General features: G+C 36.0%; 1 long non-coding RNA gene across 1 annotated transcript; it reads right to left on the reverse strand.

The window, feature by feature from the left end:
- Positions 1-24,607: 24,607 nt before the first annotated feature.
- On the reverse strand, positions 24,608-27,433 carry LOC105093712 (uncharacterized). Its single transcript, XR_837583.3, has 3 exons — positions 27,090-27,433; positions 24,759-24,839; positions 24,608-24,660 (listed from the first exon to the last, which is right to left on the reverse strand). It is a non-coding gene; the product is annotated as an uncharacterized LOC105093712 (long non-coding RNA).
- Positions 27,434-27,783: the final 350 nt, after the last annotated feature.

A 27,783-nucleotide genomic window follows, 5' to 3' on the forward strand; every position in this document is an offset into this window, starting at 1 on the left:
AGAAAAGATAAACATGTTCTTTCCTGTTATTTACTACTTAGAATAATGAGATGTTTTCTTGCATTTTCCAAAGGCTCGCTGATTTTTAAATATATTAAATAACTTGAAAGATAGGAACAAGAACATATAATAGATACAGCCTATCTCTGCACTTTGCAAGCAGGCACATAAAACTTTTTTAAACTCATAATTATCTTTCATTGTTATATCTTAAGAACAATTATTATACACATACAAAGCAGTTAGTAGAAGGATGCAGTGGACAGAACATGTTGAGGTGAAAAACCTATATTCAAAATGTTTAATGCTACTAGGTAGTCAGGTAACCTTAACCTCTCTTTACTTTCTCCATATGCAAATGGCCATAATAATCCCTACTTTATTATGAAGAATAGACAATGTATCTAAAATGTGGGTGCGTGACAAAAAGTTATTAATAATGAATTTCATTTATGATAAAAAATCATAGGACAATCTACTTTATTATCCATACCTGTTGAAATACAACTTTTGAAACAACCTAAAGAGGAAAGCATATATCTAATGTTTACAGAGAGTCAAGATGTTTAAATAACTTTTTCTCATAACCCTGGTCAAGTTAGATAACTCTTAATTGGTAGGGAATATTCTATTATTAAATAGACCAAGTTTACAAACCTATGCTTCAAAGACAAGAAAATTATCAGAGACCATAGACAGGGTGTTTTTAACCTTGACACTATTGGTATTTTGAGCTTGACAGTTCTTTGCAGAGGGGGGTCTCCCCAGTGCATTGCAGGATGTTTAACAGCAACCCTGTTCTCTACCCACTAGATGCCAGTAGCATACCTCCCTACACGTTTGTGACAACAAGATAGTCCTCTAGACATTGCCAAATGTTCTGAGATGAGGGAAGGAGAACTAAATCACTTCCAGCTGTAGAGAAACAGCGACCTTCAAAAATGTAAAAGATAAAATCAATTTTGACCTTTTTCTAGAATAACTGCCCTCATACTTTAAACTTTTCCTGACAAGATTTTTTGACCAGCACTCTTTGTGGTCTTTCTCTGAAACTGACCCTAGTTTTGAGTCATATAGAAAGCCAACTGATAAAAGCATAAGCATTAAGTTCCTTTTAGCCTTTATGTTCACATTTAGCTTCCCTGTTGTTCTACTATTAGCAATTTGTTCTAGTGGTAGTGATACTAACTATGCAGAGAAAATATGTTCAACCTGATTTTCTCTCCAAACACTGAATATAATCACTAAAAATAAGATTACAATGCAAAATCTTTAACATAATTACTTTTAATAGCAAATCATAAAATTTTCATGCTATATTTTAACATGTTTTCAACGGATAGTTTGAAGAAACTGAAAAAAACTGATCAGTTTATGTAAGACATCAACAAACATGTAGTCTTCAAACACAGACCTTCTAGGAGCCCTAAAAGTGTATACCCCCTTCTTGTGGTCTAGCTTCTCCTCAAGATCCCATGAAGGACTCTATCTACTGCCATCTCATGTACCAAGAATGACAAGCTTAGTCTGAATAAAAACTTGTTTTGATTAAACTTACAGCAAGCTGTTCACCAGAATTTCTAACAAATAAGCCCTTCTGTTCACTTGTTAGAGCTGTAATCAACAAGAAGCCAAAATAAAAATGCTGTTAGGTTCTCTAATCACTGAGAAAAGATTGAGTCACCAATCCTGTAAAGAGATCAGCGATGGCTTAAGGTGGGGCACATGGCAAAACACAAAATTATTTCTTTGCTAAAAGTCAGTTTTGAATATTATGGTGTGTGGTTTTACATTTTAATGCCCATGTTAAAGATAAACTTATAAGTGTTCAAGGCCTTGTCATAAGAAGAGAATGACTTCCAGTAAGAAAAATACACACACATTTAAAGTAGGATTAACATAATTCAATTTTTGAAACTTATTAACTATTATTAGTATTTACTCAATAAAAATTGGTCCTCATTGGCCAATGATAAGGCATCAAAGCAATATAAATCCAACCATTTCATAGATCTGAGAAAATCAGGGAGAGGAAAGAAAAGACATGGGAAGAAACAGATTTAAAATTCACCTTGACTAATTTTTCCAATGGCATATCCCTCTAAAAATGACTATAAGTAAAAAGGAAGAAAAAGTTTAATACTAAGTTCTAGGATAAATTTTCTTTCTAATCTTTGTGGGGAAAGTTTAGAAAATTTGTAAGCATTTCCTATTGAAAGATAAGGCTTTACAAGCAAGAAAATCCTTGAAGAGAATCATCCTGTTTTAGATGTCATTGTTAATATTACTGCTAATAAAAATAATTACAGATCCACTAATTTGAGCACCTACCATATGCTTTACATATTCAATCTTCACTAGAAACTTATTAAGGTGGGATTATTATCTCTGTTTATAGATAAGAAAAATGAGTACCATATTAAGCATGGAATTTTTCAAAGTCACAGCCAGTACTATAAATTTATTTTCTTTTCATAATTTATGTTTTTGTGTGTGTGTGTCCTTCTGAGAAATTTCTGCCAAATGTGGTAAAAAATATTTCTGCCATGTTTCTTATGGAAACTGTTTTAGTTTTAGATCTTATACTCAGGACTATAATCTATTTTGAGTCTGATATAGGTGCTGAATTTCATTATTTTGCATCCAGATCCAAAACTTTCAATCTCACATGCTGAAAGGCTATTCATTACCCATTAAATAACCTTGGCACCTTTATCAAAAACCAATTGACCATACATGTGTGGGTCTATTTCTAGACTCAATTCTGTTTCATTGTTCAATGTGTCTATCCTCAAATCAATACTACACCGTTTTGTTTAGTGTAACTTCATAGCAAATTTTGAAATCAGATAGTGTGAGTCCTCTAAATTTTTGGACATTTTAAACGATTATGGGTAATACTGGTCCCTTGGATTTCCATATAAATGTTGGAATCAGCTTAATTTCTTTTTAAAAAGCAGCTGGAATTTTGATGAAAATTATGGGAATTAACATTTTATCAATATTGAGTCTTCAGATCCATAAACACAGTATTGCTCTCCAGTTATTTATATTTTCCTTGATGTCTGTCAGTAATATTTAGTGGTTTTCAGTAAAATGGCCATATATATATACACACACACACACACACACACATATATACATACACACACACACTTTATTTTTATTCCTAAGTATCTGACCCTGTTGTTCAAAGGTCAACTGTATGTGTTTGTGCGTGTGTGTGCGTGTGTGTGTGTGTATTAACCCTTATCAAATATATATATCACACATTTTCTTTATCCATTCATATGTCAATGAACATTTTGATTGTTTTCATATCTTGGCCATTGTGAATAATGCTGCAATAAATATGGTTATGCTGATATCTCTTCAAGATAGTGATGTCACCTTCTTTAGCTATATACCCAGAAATGTGATTGCTGGTTCTATGGTAGTTCTTTTTTTAATTTTTTGAGGAAACGTTATACTGTTTTCCACACTAGCTGTACCAATTTACATTTCTACTAGCAGTGCAGAAGGGTTCTCTACATCCTTGCCAACATTTATTATTTCTTGGCTTTTTGATAATAACCATTTTAATAGATATGAGAGATCTCATTTATCTCACTGTGGCTTTGATTTGCATTTTCCGATGACTGGTGATGCTGAGCACCTTTTCATCTACTAGTTGGCCACCTGGACATCTCCTTAGAAAATGTCTACTCAGGGCCTCTACCCATTCTTTGACTTGAATGGGTTTTATTGTTACTAAGTTGTATGAATTCTTTATATATTTTCAATATTAACTCCTTATCAAATAGTTTACAGATATTTTCCACCAGGTTGCCTTTTTATTTTATTGTTTCTTTTGCTGCACAGAAGCTTTTTAGTTTGATATAGTCCAATTTGATTCTTTTTTTGCTTGTTTTTTGGTGTTATGTCCAAAAAAATCATTGTCATTTTTAATTTCCTAATGTAAGTATTGAATGCAATACATCTCCAACTTGGCAGCTCTTTGGCTGCACCCTGCCAAATTTAATATACCATACTTTCATTTTTATTCATTTCAAAGTATTTTCTATTGCTCTGTGATTTATTTTTTGATCTATGGAATATTCAGAAGTGTATTGTTTAATTTCCAAACATTGAGGAATTTTCCAAGTATCTTTCTGATATTATTTTATCTGAACATCATAATTTGAATGATTTCAATTCTTTATCATTTGCAGCATTTTTGAATGACTCAGAATGTTCTATCTTCATTAATATTTCGTGTGCACTTAAAAGGATGTGTATTTTGTTACATTGTTGAAATAGTCTACAGATGTCAGTGTGGTAAAGATGGTTTATAGTATTGTCCAAGTCTTCTTACTGAAGTTTTTGTCTACATGAGCCATTTATAAAGAGAAGAATGCTGAATTCTCCAACTATAATCGTGAATTTTCCTCTTTATCATTTCAGTTCTATCAGTTTTTTCTTCATATATTTTGAAGTTCTATCATTTGAAAGAATTCATGTTTAGGATTGTTAAAGTTCCTGGATTAGACAATCCCTTTATCATTATGTAATGTCCCTTTATATTTCATGTAATGGTTCTTGTTCTGAAGTCTACTTTGTCTAATGCTAATGTACTTGATTCAATTTCATTTGATTAGTGTTTACATGGTACATCATTTTCCATTATTTAATTTTGAATCTATCTACATCTGTATGTTTAAATTGAGTTTCATGTAGACAAAATATGGTTGGATCCTGCCCTTGTTAATCTGACAACACCTAGCTTTTAAGCAACATGTTTACACCATTTATGTTTAATATAATTACCAATATTTATTTTCTAAATGTGCTATATATTTTTCATTTTCCCCTCTTTTTCCTGTCTTTTTTATTTAAATGAGTATTTTTCTGATTCAATTTTTTTCTCCACCATTGGCCTATTAGTTATAATTTTTTATTTTACTTCTTAGCATCTTCTCTAGGGTTTACAATATACATCTTTAACCTTCCAAAAATACATCACATCACTATGTAAAAACCAAACAATATCATTTCCTTCTAATTTCTTGCTATTGTTTTCATATATCTTCCTCCTAATGATGTTATAAATCACACAATACAGTCTTACTATTTTTAGTTCAGACATTTAATTATCTTTTTAAAGTGTTAATAAAAAGAAAAAATGTTTTATATTCTCACTTATTTTATCATGTACAGCATTAGTCAATCATGTAGATCCAAATATTCATTTTGTATCATAGTTCTTCTGACTGAAATGCTTCCTTTTACATTTCTTATAGTGAAAATTCACTACCAATAAATTTTCTCATCTTTCATTTGCTTAAGGAGTCCTCTATTTCACTTTCATTATTCAAAGCTATTTTAGCTTGGTATAAAATTATGAGTTAACAGCTTTTTTCCCTAGCACTTTAAAGATATTCATCCATTACTTTTGGCCTTGTTTGGTCTCTTACAAGAAACCTGCTGTCATTTTTATCTTTGGTCTTCTGTATGTAATGTTTTTCTTCTGGATGCTTTCAAGATTTTCTCTTCATATTTGGTTTTCAGAAGTTTGGGTATGACGTGCCAAACTGTTTTTTCTTTTAATGTGCCATGTTTGCAAATCTCTACCTTCCTTGATCTGTTGTTTGTGGTCTTTAATTAATTTTGGAAAACAACTGGCCATTACCTCTTTGAATATTTATTCTGTGCTGTAGTCTGTATCTTCTCATGAAGCTGTAACAGTATATATGTTAAATCACGTTATCCCATAGCTACTGGATACCCTATTCTGTTATTCTTTTCTTCTCTCTTTTGTTTCAGTTTTAATGCTTTCTACTGATCTAATTTAAAGTTAACTAATTCTTTCCATTGCTATATTCAGACTGCTGATAAGCTCATCAATTGAAATTTTCTTCTGTTAGCATTTCATTTTCCAGCATTTTCACTGGACTCTTTTTTTATCTCCATATGCCTATAAGCTCATCAATTGAAATTTTCTTCTGTTAGCATTTCATTTTCCAGCATTTTCACTGGACTCTTTTTTTATCTCCATATGCCTATTGAAAATTCCCATCTGTTTATGCATGTGTTTCTCTTTTCCACTATACCCTTTAACACATTTATCATTGTTATTTCAAGGTATTTCATCTAATGTTCCATAACCAGGGTCACATCTTGATTTCTGATTATTTCTTACTAATGGGTTATTGTTGTTGCTGCTGCTTTTTTGTTTATCATATGATATTTCATCAAATGCAGAAATTGTGTATAAAAGAAAAATAATGAGGTAAATTTAAAACAGGAAATGGGCACATTACTTTTTCTGTCACTCCATTAGCATGGCAGTTGGGTAAATCTACATAGTAGTTGAATCAGTTGGATTTGGTTGTTGCTCTAATTATCTTCACTTTACCATAGACTTCAAATTCCTCCAATGGTCAACTGCTACTACTTTGTGCTTAGTATGAGACCTAGAGTGCTGTAGGATTTTTATCAGTGTTTCTGTTCCTTTCTCACCTTTCAGTAGAGTTTGCACACCCATGCCACAAAGGGATCTCTCTCCAGAATTCTTCCCCTCCCCCAGAGATAGACTGCTTGCTTATTATTTAGCTTATTATTAAGTGCTAGGCTTATGCAGGTGCCTGGGTATTTTCAGTCTCTTAGCTGTCTCAGCATTCCTTCTCCTCTCAACATGGCAGCCCAAATCTGCCTTGTATCAATGGAGAATATGATACATTCTTATGCAAAATTGAGTTTTATGGCCCTACCCTGTAACAGAACTCTGCTTGTCATTAGCACAAGACCTTGGGCTCAAGTAAATCTCCTATTCCACTCTCCAGTGGCAGACAACTTTTTTCTTCTACTCCTAACCCAATGGCAATCAAACTTTGCCTGGTATCAGGGTGAGAGATGTTATGGAGGGTTACCTACCCATCCCCAGTGAGAGACACCTTTTTTGCATGTAAGAAAAGGATTCAGAAAAGGGCCAGACATTGCACCTTTCCATCAGTAGCAGCCAGTCACCATCCACATGCCTGCACCAATAAAGAGTTTCTTTTAGGTCTCCTACTATGCCTCCAATCCTATTTATGAGTACCCAATTAGGGCATATGGACAAACACTGGTGAGCGCTTGCAGACTTTCCTTTGTGCTGGGCTTTCAAGGGTTCTAAACTGTTATGCTGATCCATATTTGACTTAAGAATCTGTGAAAGTTTTAGTTTGTATTAGTCAGGGTTCTCCAGAGAAACAGAACCAACAGGATATATGTATGTGTATGTGTGTGTGTGTGTGTGAGTGTAAAGAAATTTATTATAAGGAACTGGCTTATGTAATTATGAAAGCTGAGAAGTCTAGACCCAGGAGAGCTGAAGGTATACTTCTAGTTTGAGTCTGAAGGCCTGAGAAACAGGAGAGCTAATGATGAAATTCCAGTCCAAATCTGATGGCTGGAGAAGACCAACATTCAAGCTTTAAGTCAGGCAGAGAAAAAGAATACTTTCTTACCTAGCCTTTTATTCTGGTCAAGCCTTCACAGGATTGGATGAGGCCTACCCACAACAGAAAAGGTGATCTGCTTTACTCAGTTTACCCATTCAAATGTTAACCTCATCCAGAAACATCCTCACCAACACATCCAATAACGTTAATATAATTCGATAATAATAAACAATGTTTAATTGAATACCTGAGCATCCCATGGTTCAATCAAGTTGAAACATAAAATCAACTATCACACACTTGTTTTCTTTTTATCCGATTTTATAGCTGCCTCCTCTTTTTATTGTGCTCTATCAAAGGCAAATTTTGTGTGGCTCGGATCTCCTTAGAGATTCTTGTCCCTCCTTGGCGGGAATTCAGTGACACTAGTTGTCTTAACTCTCTGATGAGTACAAATAAGTTATGATTTTGTAGATTATCCCATATTTTTGCTGTCAGAGTAGGAACAATCTATATACAAAGTAGAAGCAGCTTTCCCAAGTACTCATAACACTCAAAGTAAAAAGCTTTTGAATCAAGACATGTTCAATGAACACCTGTCAGTTTTGTTTTTTACAGTGACTGGAAAGATAGGTAATAATGTAAGTTTCTACTCTTAAGGCATTACAAATATAGTGCATGGGAATGATGAGTGTGTAACTAATAATACTAATAGTTCAGTGAAAATAATTTAATAAAATATTCTTTAAGCTAAGAACCTAGGTCACTAAGGTACTTCATAATGTTCAAAAATAGTTATGCTGACTCAAATTTTGCTTAGAGCCAGGCCTATGTTGTAAAAATTAAAAATAATGGCACCATTGGCCTGATTACTCAGTTTATGACACACTCTTATCTAGATTTTTCACATCGAGTATTTGTAACAGCATATCATTTATGAGAATAAAATTAAGCTACTTTGTATTTTAAATGATCATTCTAGGCTCCCTAAATTTTATTCCTAAATTCTAACAAGCTAGCATCATGCTTAACATCTTGTCTTTTATGAACCATATTAGACTTGAGATCTGAATTATGACGACCTTAAACAGGTAGTAAAGATATACCTTATTTTCTTCGCTGAGTAAAAGCATGGAAGTAGGATGGTAATTTGACAGAGACTGACTACATTTTATATTAAAGTTTTCCCACAGAAAACACATAAAAATGGACCCACATCTCATAATAAATATCATTTCTATATTACTAAGAAGTTATCTTTTAATTACATGGTTTATATATCCAAAAACATAGTAACCTCCACTTTTCACTTTTTTGGTTTCAAATTATAAAAATAAGCTTTTAAAAATTCAGATGCATTCTCTAGGACCTTGAAAAGTTCAAAAGTTCTTGGCACAGTGCCGATAAATATACTAGGAATAAATGATATTACGCTTACCTTCTTTCCCGAGTCCAAGACCGATGGTGAAGTCAAGAAAGGTTACAAAGTTCAAACCACCAGCAGCAGCAGCTTTACTGTTCCTAAAGCAAACAATTTATAAACTAACATTATCAGAAAGAAGCCCACTATAGAGTCTAATACGGGAAAGGATAGCTGCGTTGTTAATGGATCACACGTGTTCATAATTGTCACTCAGATTCACATGGGTTAATACAACCATCCAAAATTCACTTACAATATGCTTGAACGACGAAGACTGCATTACTGGAACCTTCTGTACGCTGATAGCCTGGTTCTCCACTTCGAATGCAAAGCAATATGTGTCTTAAAGAGGAAAATGTAGCTTAAAAAGAAAATTCAGGCCAGCGTCAGTCAGTCGGCCGGACGCCGACGCGGCGCGGAGCTGCTGGGCGCGGCGCGAGCTGCTGGGCACAGCACTCCTGCTCTTCCACGCCCGAGACTCCAGCTCTCGCCCGCCTCTGGGTGCCTGCAGACGCCGACTGCCGTTCACCTACTCTCGGCCTGAACCTCGACGCCGACCTCGACGCCAACGTGCCCACGCTGACGCCGACGCTGACGTGGGCTCTCCGGGCTCCGCCCTCGGCCCCGCCTTGTCCCGTAGCGAGACGCCCCTTTCCCCCACCCCGGGCTGCTGGAGGAGAGTTTGCACCATCAAATCTCCACTGCCTTTAATCCTTTTGGTTTAGGGGAGGTAATTTGATTGATTGACTGATTTTTTTAAATGCAGGGACTGGGGATTGAACCCAGGATCCTGTGCGTGCTAAGCACTCACTCTGCCACTGAGCTATCCCCTCCCCTCCGTACCATCTTTGACTTTGTTGTTTACTGTGGGTGCTGGTGCCGAATTCACAACTATCAGAGTTAACCAAAAATTAGTACCTGAAAAATTAATTCCTTCCCTTTCATCACCGGTAATACAGCCAAGAATGACTTGAGCATGAAAATTATAATGTGGTGCCTTAGAATTTTCTGGAATCTCACTGAAGGTGGAACTTTGTCATGAAATTTTTATTTCAAAAATCTGTTCTAGAATTATTTACTAAGAAGTAACAGCATCAAGAAAATGTGGGTGGTGGCAGACTCCCACTTGCTCTTCTCCCTGATTTCGCTACAGGCAGTGGAGCGGCGTCAGTGCAGTTAGTATTCCTTAAGAGAAAAACTTCCCACTTACTCTAACAGTTCACCCACTTAGTACAAAACAAACTATGGGCTAGGGGTCAGTGCCAACAGTTCTTTGCTGTTTGTCTTGTTACTTTTTAAATATGATATAATACAATTATCTCCTGAATTTAAGTTTCCTGAAGCCAGTATGACAAATTTATTTCAACTATTCTTCTGTAGATAGCTAATTAAGTAAACTAGTTCAGCAACTGATCACCTTTCACTAATTTCAACCATCTGCCTTAACATTTGTTCCTATGTGTACCAGCTTTCGTAGCATCTTTCCTCTAATAGCAATTAATGAAACTGTTAATAAGCTACATACATCATATAGTGCTGCAACAATTTACCAAAGGATAACATTATGAGACAAATTATGTTTAACAATTGTAGAAAAATGACTTTGATTATCAAACGTTGTACCACATTGACTAGTTTTCTTCTTAACTCATGCTTCTTAATTAACCCTCTAATTAATTTAACAGACATTTTATGTATAATTTGTAATTTTAAATTCTTGGTCTTATTTGCTGTCTATTTTTACATGCTGACTGCTTATATGAGACACATATTAATGAAATACAACCTCTGTGCAGATTACTGAGCCTTGATTTTATTTTTATTCACATTCTGAAGTTCACTGTGCTTTTTCATAAGAACTATTTTCAATTAGTGGGATGCATAGAGGCAAACTATATTATTACCTAGTTTTTGTGCTATATTCAAAGAATGGCACATGCACAAACACACATTTAAATCATGATTTTAATTTTTTAATGAGATTTCTTTATAAATACCTTGAATAAAACAGTCTACCAAAAAACAAAACATAAGCGGCCTTGGAAAATAAGTCCTATTGAACTAATTAGTCTTCTACAATAGCTTGATGGATTTGTTAGCACTCACACAAATGACAAATATAAAATATCATTTGACTTTGCCTAGGATTTGGTGTTTATTTTCATGGCAATTAAAAAAGACTAAATATATTAACACCTCTTTAATATGTTTTTATAAAATACACAGTAAATGCTAAAAGTTCATGTCACCAATATTAAGTAGCCCTCTGTTTAGCCATTGCTCTCGTTCAAATATACACCCATATGTAGTTGACCTTTGAACAACACAAGTTTGAACAACTTGGGTTCACTTATACCTGGATTTTTTTCAATAATAAATACTACTGTACTACAAGATCCTTGTTGGTTGAATTTGCAGATGCAGAGGAACAATGGATATGGAGGAACCACCAATACAAAAGACCAACCATAAGTTAAATGTGGATCCAACTGCAGCAGGCTGTGCCCTTAACCTCCTGGGTTGTTCAAGGATCAACTGTACATGCACTCACCCATACTCAAAACTTCACTCTTCTCTATGACAACCACCTCTGTTTCCATATCTGCAGTCAAAATACTGTTATAGAGGAAAAAATCCTGGATACTCTGAAATAGCCAGGACATCTTTACAAAGCTGCAAACTTTGTACATATATGTATATAGACGATCCTACACATTCCTCCTCCAATAAGTTGTTTGGGTAACATAGACCTAATTCAAGAATTTTTAAAAGAATTTTACCAATTTATAGTTCAGGCAATGTAACCATAGACAAGCCATGATTGAAGTTATGATTCAGAGCAATTAGTGTTAAATGGACACAGCTTGAGTGCCTTTTGATATTTATTAAACACATACGAAAACTTTTAAGTTTCATTTGCCATTTTCTAACATTGTTGTTAACAATCACAATTCTTGCATTGTCTGAAATATTCTACCCTTTTCCTTTCTTTTTTATTTTGGAATTTTCTTAGCTTTTTCCTTTCTTTCTGTTCCAAGAAGCCTATGGAGTGCTTCAAGTTAATTTCTTATCGAATTTTACTACAAAAGACATATATTAGAAGATAAAGAACTAACTCATTAAGATCACAATAAAGAAAAAATCGTAAGTAATTTGGCAAAACACGGAATAGTTATAATTTTTTAAATGTGGCGAAAGTTAGCTGTAATATCTAAGCACCAAATTTAAGCTGTGAACTCTCTTGCAGCCAAAGAAAAAAGAAGATAAAAATGTTGGTGTCTACTGCCCTATTCAGAGTCCTCCTGTGGTGAGAAGCAGAATACAAGCAGCACCTGCAATCCTAGCAGAGGCCCCAAATTAGCTAGTCTCTTAGGCAGAACCAGCTTGTGAGGTAGTCTCATTCTGGCTCCATTCCCCTTTCCTAAAATAGCCACTTAATCTTGACTTCCATAACCTGTGCAGCAGATAAAGGTGAAAACACGCACCATAAAATTTAAGTACCACTTACTGGCTGGCAATGGGATATCTGGTCCTAGAGGTTTCAGACATCAGGGATCTAATTCTGCAGGTCTCTAGTGAATATCCACCCCAGACCCTACTCCTTCCCTTGATCACCACTCCAAACACAGCAACTCAGCAGCCATATTCTGTTGGGAGGGTGAGGCACAGGAGTTCCAAATTAATAGCTTTGCTTGTTAGCAATATACCAGTCATTTTCCAACCAAGATGCATTCATCTGGAATACAACTAGCAAAATCTAGCATGTCTAGCATTATCAGGAAAATCAAATATTTAGCATGAACTTTTACCATGTAACTGAAGCAAACTCTTTTAACAATGGATGAAAACTGTCTTTTGAAGAAAATTATTAAACCATCTGTAATGATGACTTCAGGTTTGTCATTTTGATTATTAATTGTTGAACTGGGTATAATGAAATAATGTCCTAGGAACTCAAGAGGGATGTGGGGCTGCACAGATGGTCCCTAGTCACTTCTTTTTTGCATGAAGAGGCCACTGTCCTTCTACAGAAATCAGCTGTTATTTCTCATGACTGTCAATGTTACCAGTTTTCATCTGCTCCCTGACTGTCTATACAATTGTCTGGGTAAGGTTTTGAAAGTGTGCCAACCTCTCCTCTGGAGTAAGCTCTGGACTGTCATTTATCATTTAGAGGGCTTTTTCACTTACTCCCTGGTTCACAATTTGGTTTCAGATCATAGACTGAAATCTGCCTTCTGGACCCATTGAGGTTCACTATATTGTGTATGTTATTGTTGTTTTCCCAGAGAGCCTCATACATTTAAAATACATTGGCTTGTGTAACCATAAATAAATAAGAACTTGCCAGGAGTTTAATATACAGACTGATAGCTTTAGAGGAATGCAAGTTTGAAGTTTCATTTTCATAGGCACCTTAGGTTTCCACCAAAAAATGACACATAAATAGGAAAAATGTATCTATTTCCTTCAGTTACCTCTGGCTATTTAAACCAGGCCAATTCAAATATATACATGTAATACAAACCCTTAAAGCAAAACTTAAATATGCACCAACGTTTGTGGATTTTCTCATGAGCCTCCTCTTACTTATTCCTTATTGATTCCTTCATTTCATCTTTACTGAACCCCATCTTCCAGAACTGTTATTCTTAACTTTATTTCTGCTTCTGGTGTTTGAGCATCAGCTTTTTCCAGTGAACCTGGCTTAGATGTATTTCTGGCTTTTGACTCCATGAATTATCTCTGGTAGAAATCCCTTGCTACAGCTCCAATAAAAAGAAAGAGGGAAAGAAAGAAAGAAAAGAAGCAACAAATGCATTCCTAGTTATAAGAACTCAGACATTCATGTTTTATAATTTATACAGAGTGAGTATTTAGATTTCCAATTTCAAGGTCATAGTGCATTAGAGCAAGTTCAATTCCTGATGATGTTTAGCATCAATAGGAGGCAGGTTATATCTCCTGGCAAAGTGAAAGTCACATGGAATGGGGAAATGGGAAAACTATTTCATGATTTTTTTTTTCCACATGCATTTAACCACTTCAGAGAATTAAGTATGCAGAAATTTAATCAGAAGTATGTGAACAGAAAGCTAGTGATGGCTTAGTAAGAATGTTTAACTCTTTTGAACACTGTGAAAATTGCCAGCCAGTTTTCAATAACCTGCTGACTACTCTATAAAGTAGTGCAATGCGATTTTGAGGGAACTTTTCCTATTGTCTTGGAAATTCTACTGAAGCTCCAATAATGAAAATAGTAGGCAATTAGTACATTTACTTCCTGGAAAAAAAAATGCTAAATACATCTATGCCAGACCTAACTAAAAGAGGACAGAAACAATCTAATGATTTTATTAAATCACAATGACCCACTTCCTGCCTCTATAGAGCAGAAAATAAATTGGAAAGGGGAGTTTAAATGGATCGTCAAATAGAGAGTGCTGTGCCATTCATTTCCTTTTCCCGCCTGTAAAGAAAAGAAACTGCTCCCCACCCGCAAGTGAAGAAAAATTGAAGTGCCTGCAATTCAGACAGGCATTTAACTTCCCAGCTAAATATTTGCTAAGGTAAGGAAGTCTTGAGGAACCAGAAGTGAAAGAGGTGATAATGTATTGGAGAGTTTGTAAAGCGTCCCTTGGAGACCAGGAATAAAGATGAACAAGAAGACTGACGTCTGCTCCCTGCGTGGAAAATTTTAAAGGCAAGGACCTGGCTTGTCAAAGGAGATAGTTCAGCTGAGATCAATTTGTCCTTTCAGGAGTTGGTGTGCTTAGAAAGCCTAAGCCTCCTTAGGCCAAATGGTCAACCTGTAAAGTAGCTAGTCTCAAAGCAAGTCAGTGGAATTCTGTCGGAGGTGGCTGCCTTTTGGATTGAGGAGCTCCAATAGAAGTGGCTCAGTGGGGTGTTCCCCTGGGGTCAGGAAGTAAAGCAGGTCAGGCAGAACTCATTGCTGTGTCAGGGGATGGTGGCAGGCTCTGTTATACAATGACCCTAATCGGGCAAAATCATCAGGTGTTCTGGACAAGGGGCTGATGGCCATTTGCCAAAGGAGTTTTATTTAAAATTCCAAGCATTAGTATGAATTTCAGATGGTGGATCATGACCAGTTTTAAAATATAAGTCTTAAAAAAATCCATGATGGACTGTGCTGCACAAACAGACTTATGCTTTAAAAGGCACCAAAAATCATGTGTTAGAGCATGCTGGCACAATACTATCAATATTCTACACCTGATATGCCTCTGAAGGCTATGCAGTGAAAAGAAAGAGAAAATGTGTGAATAAAGCCCTACGTCATTTTTAACTTAACAAAATAGGATGTTGATTTAATGTTAGCAAGTAGAAATATTTCAGGTAATAATTTGGCCTTTGAAAACAAATATTGAGGAGGGCTCCTAGAAAAATAGTATGGTAAGACTCCCAAATTGGTAGACCATCACATCTAAAACAAGGACCCAGCAGAAGTGGCTATCCTCACTCATCCCACTGACAGTGAAAAGCTGGGGATGTATGTCAGGGTCAAGAAAAATACTAAATATGAATCTTTCTCTCCTTCCTAAAATTAGCCCTCCTGATATAATATAGTGAACCCACTAAATGAATGAAAGGACAATCCAAATCTGATACTTTTAAACAAACATTAAAGGCAATACTTCTGAAGCTAAAGTGGTACTCAGTTCCAAATCTGAAAACAAGAAGATAGGGATCAAAATGTGCATTGTTTAAGAAAGGGGGAAAGATTTTGAATTTAATCATGTGGTGAAATCTTTCATTATGAACTTTTGCCTCCCAATACTTTCAAAATCTGCTGTTCCTCTTCTAGACACAATTCTGCCAAGTTTAGGTCCTCCTCAAATGTCACAATTTTTATTTCTAAACTGATCTTGCTTTGATATGGCAAGTCACATCTTTCTGTTTTCTAAGTCTTTCAACTACTGGAAATGACCTTTTGAAAACAATACCTGGAAAATTCAATAGAAAAAGTCTCTAATCTTGTAATTCACCTTAGATTCAACAATTTGGAAAAATTAAGAGGGAATAACATAGGTTACATACTTGAAGTTTCTGCTTTTGTTTAGCTCAGGATTTAACTGAAACCAGGATCTTTCCAAACCCCAAAGGTAGGGACTTTCCTGCTCTTCTCCCTGGTAACAAAAGAGAGTTTTTAAAAAGAAATCTTTTTTTATAATCATATTCTCATTTTCTTTTCTCACATTTCTCACATGTGTACTAAACCTATAGAGGATTGCTAGGCAATTAAAACGTGCTGATATTTGAGTCCTACAAGTCAGTTTAAAAATATTTCGGCATTAGAGGCAAATAATGTGCCAAACACATTTTAAATCAATATGGATTTCGTTTGTTGGTTTGAGTTTATTTCTTTATTTTTTAAATTCAGGATTTGACATCTTTAATAGTTAAATTATTGTTCATGTTTTGGGATCAGTTTTAGTCAGTTTTCTATTGGGGGAATTTATCAATATTTAAATTTATTACTATATAGTTCACAATATCCTCTTTTAATATTTTTAATTCCTGAAAGATCTATTATAATGTCAGGCTTACATTCTGAAGCTCATTTTAGTCCACACACACCTAGTTGCGTTTCTACAGCTGGGCCACACTTAGTACCACACACACTAACTAGCAAAAAGGCTAGGAAGGTGAAAGATATCTGAATGAAATCTGGACTTATTAACACAGCATTTGCTTCCCCTCTTACACTGATTTAATATAAGGCTTATGTGGTTTCTTTCCCCTCCTAAGACCTTGCAGGACACACTGGGCAGGACAGGGTTTGGGGATAGCCCCAACAGCAAACTCTCTCTAAATCCTTCGTAACTAAGGAATGATTGCTTTTCTACCATCATGTCCAAATGACAAAGGAGAAACTCAAAAAGAAAAAGTTTGCATCTGTTAGGTACCACCTACATCTGCCTACAGATCTTCATGACGCAGATTGAGAACAACGTGCGTATGTCACTAGGCAGAGGGGGTTGAAGTTCATAGCATGAATCCCACTGGCAAGGATGTATTTTAGTGGGTTGAATCACACCCATCTGATAAACAACATTTGGGTTCACCACAGGGAGGGCTTGGAAAGAGAGAGGCTGCTCACGAGGAGACGCTGACTCTCAGGAAGAAAGCAGCGAGGAAATGTAGCAAAACAAAATCCCATTTAACTCTTGATGATGACTTCTCCAGCGTCAGAGCTTGCTGGTCATTACTGTCTTGGAGGAAGTTACACAGATACTGATATGCCCAAATCAAAAAAAAAAAAAAAGTTTCATTCTTCAAATAACTTCTTTTATATGAAGTTATTTTTCAAATAACCATACCTGTGAGAGTCTGCAAAAAAAAAAAAAAAAAAAAAGGGCTATAAAAAACAAGAGAATTCTAAAGACATCTGGGTTAAAATCATCCCCCAGATTCAGTAGGACTAAAACTAATTCTACTTCTGAGTCTGTCTAAAATTTTGCGTTTGGCTAGGTGAGTTAGCCAACACTGACTTTTGAAGTTTATTTTAACTCCCACAGTATACATAGTGTGTACACAATATATAAGCAATCAACATTTTTTTCAATTGACCTCTTACACGGCAATCTTGCTAAATTAACTTAGAAATTCTAATGATTTAGTCATAGATGCCTCAGAATTTTTTTTTAAGTATGCAATCATATCACCTGAAATACAATTACAATTGTATTTCTTTCTTCCCAATTCTCATAACTCCGTTTTCTTGATTTACTGCATTGGCTAGATCCTGCAAGAAAACATTGAAAAAAAGAATATTTAGCCACATTTTTCCATTCCTCAAATCAAAAAGAAATCTTTCAGTATTCCCCACTCAGGATTATATTTCTGAATTTTTTTCTATATATCCTTTACCAAATCAAGAATTCCCTTCTATTCATTATTTGTTAAGACTTTTGATCATGAATGAGAATTGAGTTCTATCATAAGCTTTATCCCCATCTATTGAGATAGCCACATGATTGCCCTCCTTTGTTAATAGTGAAATGCACCGATTTATTTTTTTTTAATGCAAAACCAATTTTACATTCCTAGAATAGGCTTATCTTAATCATGATGTATCCTTTTTGGATATTGCTATATTGGGTTAACTAATACTTTGTTTAGGGTTTTTATATGTATGTTCATGAGTGAGATTGACCTTTATATTTTCTTGCTCATAATGTCCTTACAAGGTTTTAGTGTCAAGGTTATACTTGCCACATAAAACAAGCTGAAGAGTGTTCCTTCTTTATTCTCTGGCAGAAATGATCTAAACTGATGTATTTCTTTTTTAAATGTTTAATAAATTTCATCAAAGATGACAAGTGGCTTGGGTGTAATTTTTGTGGCATATTGGATTTTGTTTGTTGGTTTATTTTTTATCCTTTAAATTCAGGATTTAGCATGTTTAATAGTCAAATTATTGTTCATATTTTGGCATCAGTTTTGGTCAGCTTTGTATTTTGGGGAATCTATCAATATTTAAATTTACTACTATATAGTTCATAATATCCTCTTTTAATATTTATAATTCCTGAAAAATCTATTATAATGTAATTTTTTCCATTTTTTATATTGCCTTCTTACTTTTTTCTTCATCATTCTTGCCAAATATTTATCTATCTTACTCTTTTTAAAAAACAAACTTTTGGCTTTGTCGATCCCTATATTAGAATTGCTTTTTATTACATTATTTTATGCTTTTATTTTATTTATTGCCTTCTACTTTCATTGGATTTAGCTTGCTCCATTTAACTAAGTTTCTGAGATTGACGCTTGCTTTGTTGATTTTCAGCCATTCTTTTCTGAAATATATACATATATGTATATGTACATAAATATCTCTCACAAGTTTTGATGTGTAGTACTTTGCCATCATTTATTTATACATTTCTATTTTTCATTGTGATTTTTTTCTTTGACCCATGGGTTACTTGGAAGTATGCTCCTTAAATTCCAAACATGTGAGGATCATGGTTATCATTCTGACTGATTTCTAGCTCAACTGCATTTCTAGTCTGATAACAAAGTCTGTTTTCATTCCCTTGAGATATTGAGACTTGATTTGTGGTCTAAAATAATGTGCCTCTTGTCGAAGGGTAGGATCAAGATGGCAGAGTAGGAAGATCATGAGCTCACCCCCTCCCGTGGACACACCAAAACTACACCCAGAACAGCTCTCTGAGAACGACCTGGAGACTAGCAGAACAGGTCTTCTACAATTAAGGATATTAAGGAAAAAACACTGAGATGGGTAGAAGGGTCAGAGATGCAATCCAGTTAGTACTCACACTCCTAGATGTGACCCACAAGTGGAAGGGGATATCACAAACTCGGAGTATTCCCTAAGGAGTGAGGGGTTCAAGCCCCATCCTGGGCACCCTGGCCCTTGGGTCTGGCATCAGGAAGACAAGACCCCATAACTGGCTTTGAAAACCAGCAGAACTTACAACGGGGAGAGACAGAGGGTTGTAGGAAACCAAGACCCCACTCTTAAAGGGCTCATGTAAAAACTCACTTATTCTGAGTATCAGCATAGAGGTAGCAAATTGAAAAAGCATCTGACACTCTAGCTGACCTAGCAAGACCATCCTGGCACACCCACCAGCCTTTACCCAGCTCCAGCCTCAGCCCTGCCAGCAAGACTGCAGACCTCAGCACACTTCAAAAAAAGCCCCAGCCCACACTGGGCTTCAGCTCCAGTCCTCCCACTTCCCAAGGCAGTGGCCCCTGGAACACCCCAGGAAAAGCTTTGGCCTGCACCCACTCCAGTTCCAGCCCTGCTACCAAAACCACCTGGGCACATGCTGTCTGTACGGAGACGCTCTTGCACATGCCTTAAGGACTGGCAGAGGTAACTGTTTGGCCTAATTCATAGAAACTAACAAACAAAATGAGAAGAAAGTCAAACAAAATGAGAAGACAAAGGAGTTTGTTTCAAATGAAAGAACAAGATAAAACCCCAGAGAAAAACCCCAATAAAATGGAGATAAATAATTTACCTAATAAGGAGTTTAAAGCATTAGTCATAAAGATACTCACCAAACTCAGCAGAAGAACAGAGAAACACGGTGAGAACTTCAACAGTTAGAAAATACAAAAAAGAATGAATCAGAGCTGAAGAATACAAGAACTGAAATGCAAAATATACTAGAGGGAATCAACAGCAAATCAGATGACTCAGAACACTTAAGCAACCTGGAAGACAGAATAGTGGAAATCACCTCTCTACTAGAGAACTTCTGGATAGTTGGGACAAAAGCTTATTTCATTTTGATATCCCAAGCATTTAGCACCAGGCAGATGAATGCTGTGAGTGAATAAATGGAAAAAGAGAAAAAGGAAGGGTCTCCAGATACTTGAGGATCATAAAATGTTCTCCTGCTGTAAAATTCTTCTCTTTTTAGTGGTGCAATACACAAGGACTAGAGGCTTTAACCTGTATTCAGTACAACATCTGGAATATCCTGAGAGGAAATAAGGTAGCTATTTCTATATGAAAAAAAATAAGAAGCTCTTTTTAAAAAGAAAGGAAGGAAAATGCATATTTTTATCTCTAAATTAAATTTCCAATGGCAATCAGTTATTACATCACTATCTTTTTACTTAAAAAATCATCACTTTTGAAAGAGGTGGAGCAAGGTAGAAGCAGTTTTTTGAAAAAATAAAGTCGATTATTTGACACAGCTCAGTTGGATAACTGGTCATTCATAGTTTCTCACAAGGAGTCCCCAAGATAACCTCTGTACTTTTAAACTTTGTGTTCTTGGCCTGAACTCTGAAAATTATTTCTGTTATCCTGACCAAACATTCCCACAGCAAGCACAATAGAATGACTTTCTCTACAAATACACGCATATTCCTGGCTATTTGAACAGCATGTCCTCCCTTGAGAAAATAGTCATCTCTATATGAATAAATTGATTAGTTAAGTCCATACTACTCCAACTTTAAAGTAGCATCAAAGGCTATATTTTCAACACTCAAAGATAAGGAGTTTTTGATTTAAGTGTTGAGAGGCCCTTCAAAGTGTTTGCAATAGCAGAATAAGTCAAATTATTTTGTATGACGAAGAGCTCCTTTGGCTAATGATTGAGAAAAAGTCAAAATAGTTACCCACTAGTTTAGGTAATCCAAGGGGAACAAAAAAGAGACCAAGTCTCTCAGTTTGGTGCTTGGTGGTTATGCTGATAAGTTGTCTGTATAAATGTCTGTGTATAACTTGTCTGACTACAAGGAGGGTCACTGTCTTCAAAAGTTTTAAAAGTAATATAGTTAACTTCTAATCAACATGTAAAATTTACTTTGGCTATAAGGAAAAGCATGTAATGGGAACAAAATTATCAAAGTACAAATAGTCACAGTTCTCTCCAACCACCCAACTCAACCCCTTAGAACTCAGTGCTGAGTCTGGCCTTAAGTCAAGAACAAGAAGATCTCCCTTTATTCTAGTTAATATAGAGAAGGTTATTGTGGTTTGTCAGAGAGAATATTGAGTTGAACAGTATTCAAAAGGAGATACTGAAAAGCACAAGGTAAGGAAGATGGAATAACAGTTAAGCCAAAGGCAGACAAATAATTTCCATACACACTGCAAAGCTGCAGTACTGCCCAACTCCAAGGGCAACGTTCTCAAAGAATAAATTACTGGTGCCTGCCAGAATCATACACTATGTTTCCCCTAAGAACTTTGCCTGGTGAGGACATATGTAATCATGGTCAAGACAGTAAATGCTACATCTGACAGGAAAAAGTTTGAATGGTGACAAAGTCAAGAGTTTAGTGGTTTTAGTTGCTGCTGTAGACATAGTAGAACATTGGCAGACTGCAGTAGAAATTTCTGATTTGTCTGGTGAAAATGTGGTTCTTATAATTCTTTTTTAGGTAGAACACTAAAATTTATTTTAAAAGCTCTGAAACTGGAGAGTAAGAACCATTGAATTTTAGCAAGAAAATTCTTTGATGTAGCAAATTCAGTGACCACCTTGGGCTGAGTAATTTAAGAAAAGTGACACTGCTTAAAGTGTCACCCAGGCCAGCCTACTATAGGCCATTCCACCCACTGGAGTCTAATGTTTGGTTTTAAAATTAAAGGATCTTTTGATAGTAAAGGTATTGTTTTCCCCCCATTCTTTGTTTATTTCAATGGTCTTGTTTCAAAAAATAAGGGAAAAAGTTGAAAATGTTTTACATCCACAGGAAAACCTGCACATAGATGACTATAGCAGATTTAATTATAATTGCCAAAACTTGGAAGAAATCAAGATGAACTTCAGTAGGTGAATAGAAAAATAAACTGTTGTACATCCAGACAATGGAATATTATTCAGTACTAAAAAAAGTGAGCTATTAAGCCATGTAAAGAGGTGGAGGAAATTTAAAATTTTTTTAAAATTTTTTTATTGACATATAGTTGATTTACAGTGTTGTGTTTGTTAATTTCTGGTGCATAGCAAAATGATTCAGTTGTACACATATATATTCTTTTCCATATTCTTTTCCATTATGGCTTATTATAAGGTATTGAATATAGTTCCCTGTGCTATAGAGTAGGACCTTGCTGTTTATCTATTTTATATATAGTAGTTTGTATCTGCTAATCCCAAACCCCTAATTTATCCCTCCCCCTCCACCTTTTCCCTTTGGTAACTGTAAGTTTGTATCCTATGTCTGTGAGGCTGTTTTTGTTTTGTAAATAAGTTCATTTGCATCATATTTTAGATTCCATATGTAAGTGATATTATATGGTATTTGTCTTTCTCTGACTTACTTCAGTTAGTATGATAATCTCTAGGTCCATCCACTTTGTTGCAAATGGCATTATTTCATTCCTTTTTATGGCTGACTAGTATTCCATTTTATATATATAATATATATTATACTATATATATATACCCACATCCCACACTTTCTTTATCCAGTCATCTGTTGATGGACTTTTAGGTTGCTTCCATGTCTTGGCTATTGTAAGTAGTGCTGCTATGAACATTGGAGTGCATGTATCTTTTTGAATTAGCGTTTTCTCTGAATATATGCCCAAGAGTGGGATTGCTGGATTATATGGTAACTCTATTTTTAGTTTTTTAAGGAACCTCTGTACCATTCTCCATAGTGGTTGCACCAATTTTCCCACCAACAGTGTAGGAGGGTTCTGTTTTCTCCACACCCTCTCCAGCATTTATTATTTATAGACTATTTACTGATGACCATCTGACTGATGTGAGATGATACTTCATTGCCATTTTGATTTGCATTAAGTGATAGCGGAACTTTAAATGCATATTACTAAGTGAAATAAGCCAACCTGAAAGGCTACAAAATGTATTATTCCAGCTATATGGACATTCTGGAAAAGGCAAAACTTTGGAGACAGTAAAAAGATAAGTAGTTGTCAGGGGTTGAATGAGGAAAAGGATGAACAGACAGCACAGAGGATTTTTATGGCAATGAAAGTACTCTGTATAATACCACAATGGTGGATGCATGTCATTATACATCTGTCCAAACTCATGGAATACACAACATCAAGAGTGAACTGTAATGGAAACTATGGACTGTAAGTGGTTATGTGCGTCAATGTAGGCTCATCATTGGAACAAATGTACCACTCTGGTGGAGGATGTTGATAATGGGGAGGCTATGCATGGATGGGGGAAGAGACTACACAGGAATTCTTCATAGCTTCCTCTCAATTTTGCTGTGAACCTAAAACTACTAAAAATAAATTTTATTAAAAATGATTTACAAATGTACATGAAATATTTTCCAAAGTACATATATTGGATGCAGAAAAGAAAGGTGAGGCAATAAGAATACAACAGTGAAGACATTAAGCATGATAATACTGCTATTGGGGAAGGCCAAGCTATTGAGGCATGATAGTGTGTAGGCAGAAGCCTACTTACCATATAGCAAATCATTGGGCCTAGTGGCCAATCCTTTTGGTTGTTCTTGTTACTGCTGCAGGCACTACTTTATAGTGTTGCATTTGAAACAACTACTTTGACAAAACTCATTTATGAAAAATGTCAACATAAAGAAAAATAGCAACTGCCATTAATTGCTACCTTAGCATTTAATAAGCATCTACTAGGTGCCAGACACAGAACTAGCATTTTTATCATCCTCATATCCAATTCTCATAACAACTCTAACAACTAGGCATTAAAATCCACAGCTTGCACATGAGGAAACAGAAGTTCACTGAGGATACCGGAGTGCCTAAGTTACATCCCAAGAAATGGTAGGGCTGAAACTCTGCCCTTTATTATGTCAGGCTGTTCTCCTGTAAAGAATTTCTTTTTGTACACGTGGTTCTCTATTCAATGACTTTGTTTCTTTACTAAAAAAAATGAATAATGGGTGAGTACTCACATTTTAATGTAATTAAATTTTTAATACCAAAAACACAAACAGAGCAGTAAAGGCCAAAGAAAATAGTGCAAATGATGCCCAGATTATAGCCATATAAACCAGCAAACCAGGAGCGCATCAAACAAGCCTAGAGGATCCCAATAATTTAAGATTTTGGTTTTATGGCCTTGAATTACTGAAACTATTATTATTATTATTTTAAATTCCAATTTTAATCCCAATTGTGTTTTTTGAGCACTTAAATAGACTTTAACTCTAAGAGCAGTTTCATTTCCACAAAAAAGCTGAGTGGAAGGTAAAAACAGTTCCCACAGCCCACAGTTGCACCAGAGTGGTACACGGTGTACTATTTTAATAAATTATAAGATACCTTCTTCCTCTCCATGGAATTTGTTGAGTATGGGTTCATCATGTTCTTATTCCCTAAAAAGTAGTTAAAACATAAAGAGTCTCATATATTCAACATGTAAGATGAATCCAAATAGCCCATTCCCAGCCATTTCAAAAAATAAAAATCGTACCTGACACTTGCTGAGTGTGTTTTATTGTCTGTGCTCCTCTGTGCACTTGACTTGTTAATTCATTTAATCTTCACAACAACACTGTGAGAGAGGTACTCTTATTACCCTCCATACAACAGATAAGGAAACAAAAATCCAGAGCGGTTAAAATACTCGTCCAAGATCACAGAGCTAAAAAGGGAATAACCAGGATTCAAACTCAGACAGTCTGACTCCAAAGCCTTCACCCCGTATACCTCAGTGGGGATCTATTGTCATTTGGGGTGGCATAATCCTTGATTGGATGGGAGTGTCCCACCCAGTGCAGGACACTGAGCCCTCCTTCCCTTCTCCCATTACATGCCAGTAGCAGCTCCCAAGCACTCTGACGATCAAAAGTGTCCCCCAACCCCCAGCTCCTCCAAGCATCCACTTGGGAGAGGAATCGTCTAGGTTAAAAATACTATAATCCTTATTCTGCAGGCAATACTACAGCTCACTGAGGGTCTGTGCACACATACACACACACACTCACACTCTCCAGTATACATATACATGTTCACATACATATACACAACTAAGATTTTCCCTCTAGGGAAAAAAATGTTAACTGAGTTAAACACTTTCTTACTCATTTTACTGTCTCAACAAACACTACCTGCCCTCCATCCCTTACATCTAGCGCAGGATGAAGAAAAGACAAGGAAAAGAGACTGAAAACACAAAAATTAAAGTTGAGGAACAGAAGTGGAGAAAATCAGAAATCAAATAGAAGACAGAAGAAAAATCGTTCTCTCTAGTACCTACTGAGATAGGAGTTAGCTGCTCCTAAGTCATTGACTAAAATAAAAGCAGTCAGAAAACCAAACCCATTATCTGACTTGACTTCCCTCAAAATGTATTTCTGTATTTAGAGAACCACTGAATTTCAGAATGGAGATGGCCCAGCAGATAACTACAGTGCACACCCCCACCAAATGGAAGAATGCCCCCTACCACTCCTGTGACAGATGGCCACGCAGCCTCTGCCACATGTCATCTCCAAGAGTAGGCAGATCATTATCTACTTTTAGAAGGAATACATGTCTCTTTTGTGTAGTACTAATTGTTAGAAAGTTGTTCTCATTTAGAACAGAAATCTGCTACGCCTCGGCCTCATTTCTACCCTCTGGAACCATATGGAATGAGTTAAATCCTTCTTCCACAAGATCTCTCTCCAAAATTTTGAAGCAGTTATGTTGCCCCAAGTCTCCTCTTACCCAAAATAAACATATGCAAGACATATGATACGCCCCCCTCTAATCAGTATACCTGGTAGCATGACCAGTGTCCTCAGAAGCCCTGTTTCACTTCCTTCTCAATAGTAATCCTTTTCTTGGAGAGCTCAAAATCGGCACATCTGGTGTGTATTTGTTTGGGTGTGCTCTGTGAACTCTGTACATACATATGTGTATAAATATGAATATGTACACACAAGCATCAACCACACATGGAGTCTGTGTGTTTGCATATAAATATATAGACACATATGTATGCACACGTGTAAAACATAACATTGCTCATCTTTTCTCTCAAGTGTTTCTTCTTTGCAGGGTTCCAGTCCAGTCCCAATTCGTGGGGAGAGTTCATTTATTTCCAGGCTTATTTTATCCCTCTGGAAATAAAGTGGGGGACTTTAGGGGTATATTTACGTTCCTTAGTTCAACCACAAGTGGAGGCTTGCAAACTCCTGTCTCCTATGTGCCCAGCCTTGAGTAGTTAGTTAATCCTCAGCTTCCAAAGGTCAGGAAAACACTTAGAATTCCACATCAGAGAAGCTGAGAAACTCTGAAAATATGTGATCATGTAAACAAAAGATCCTGTGATAATTGCGGGCCTGACATTCATCTAAACCTATTTGTCTTTTCCTCTTTTAGTTTCATTTCCAGTTAAGTATTTCTTCCACTGTTTCTTGGTTAGTTTATCACTTATCCATTTCCTATCCTATTTTCAGAGAGTAGAAAAAAATTCTTCTTTGATATGGAGGAAAATGTCCAAAGGGCCCTGAGTTCAAATCTCTTTCATTTCTCACATTGTGATTTGAGCTTCACAGTTCAGTACTTTAGCAAACCTCAAATGCAAGGGTTGTTTCCAGGTTATAACGTAATTGGATCCAAAGTCATTGTCATCCTTTCATCCCACAGAAAGTTATTTTGATCGTGCTTGCTCCTGGGGGCAGGAACCAAGTTGGAGGTGGTGGGAGGGAGATATGAAGCAATTTCTAGCTCTTTTTGAAAGGATTTCATTTCATCCCACTTCTTCACAGCACATGAAAAGTGCCCTCAAGTGCCTTTCATAGTGCCTACTGCTTACCCTTCAACGCTTCTTTTTCTACTCCTTCTCGCCTCTTCCTTCTCTTCTCTTTGTTAAAATGGAGGTCGTGGGGAGAACAGAAGAGTTCCAGTGTGGGACAGATAAGAAGAGGACGAAGAGTCAGGACACGTTCCAAGGGCATCATTGGTGTAGCACCTGGAATTGGCAGAGATAGTCCCAGCTAAGCATGTAGGGTTCCTGGAGGGGCAGGGCAGGGGGATGGACACAAAATTCTTGTTTCACTTCACCTGAAAAATTTGCTGTGACCACCCACCTAAAGAGACTCACCCAGGTCTTTATTCTCTTAATTCAAGACTTGCATATGAGTCACTGAAACATTTAAGTGGGTGATAGAGTGCAGGTAAAGATGAATCCAGTTTCTACCAAAAGAGATGGAGGAGGGATTTTTATATCATTAGTAATAGATTTTCAAAGGATAAAGCCCCTAACTTGCCTGTGGTCATTAAAGAATCTCTCCTTCCAATAAACGAGCAAACAAACAACAAAACCCTAGTACCTACTCTAGTGCTTCCTACTCTAACCTATAGAAACTCTGTTAATGCCTTGAGATCCAACCATTTCACTTCCTATAGGAAGTATCCCATGATGTCCTCCTCCCCACCAAGCTGGTCAGAAATCATCATGCCATTTCTGCTTCCTGTCACCCTTTGTCACTCTGCCTCCTGGATGCTTT

This window comes from Camelus dromedarius, chromosome 4 (assembly GCF_036321535.1).
Source record: "Camelus dromedarius isolate mCamDro1 chromosome 4, mCamDro1.pat, whole genome shotgun sequence".
NCBI classification, from domain to species: Eukaryota; Metazoa; Chordata; class Mammalia; order Artiodactyla; family Camelidae; genus Camelus; species Camelus dromedarius.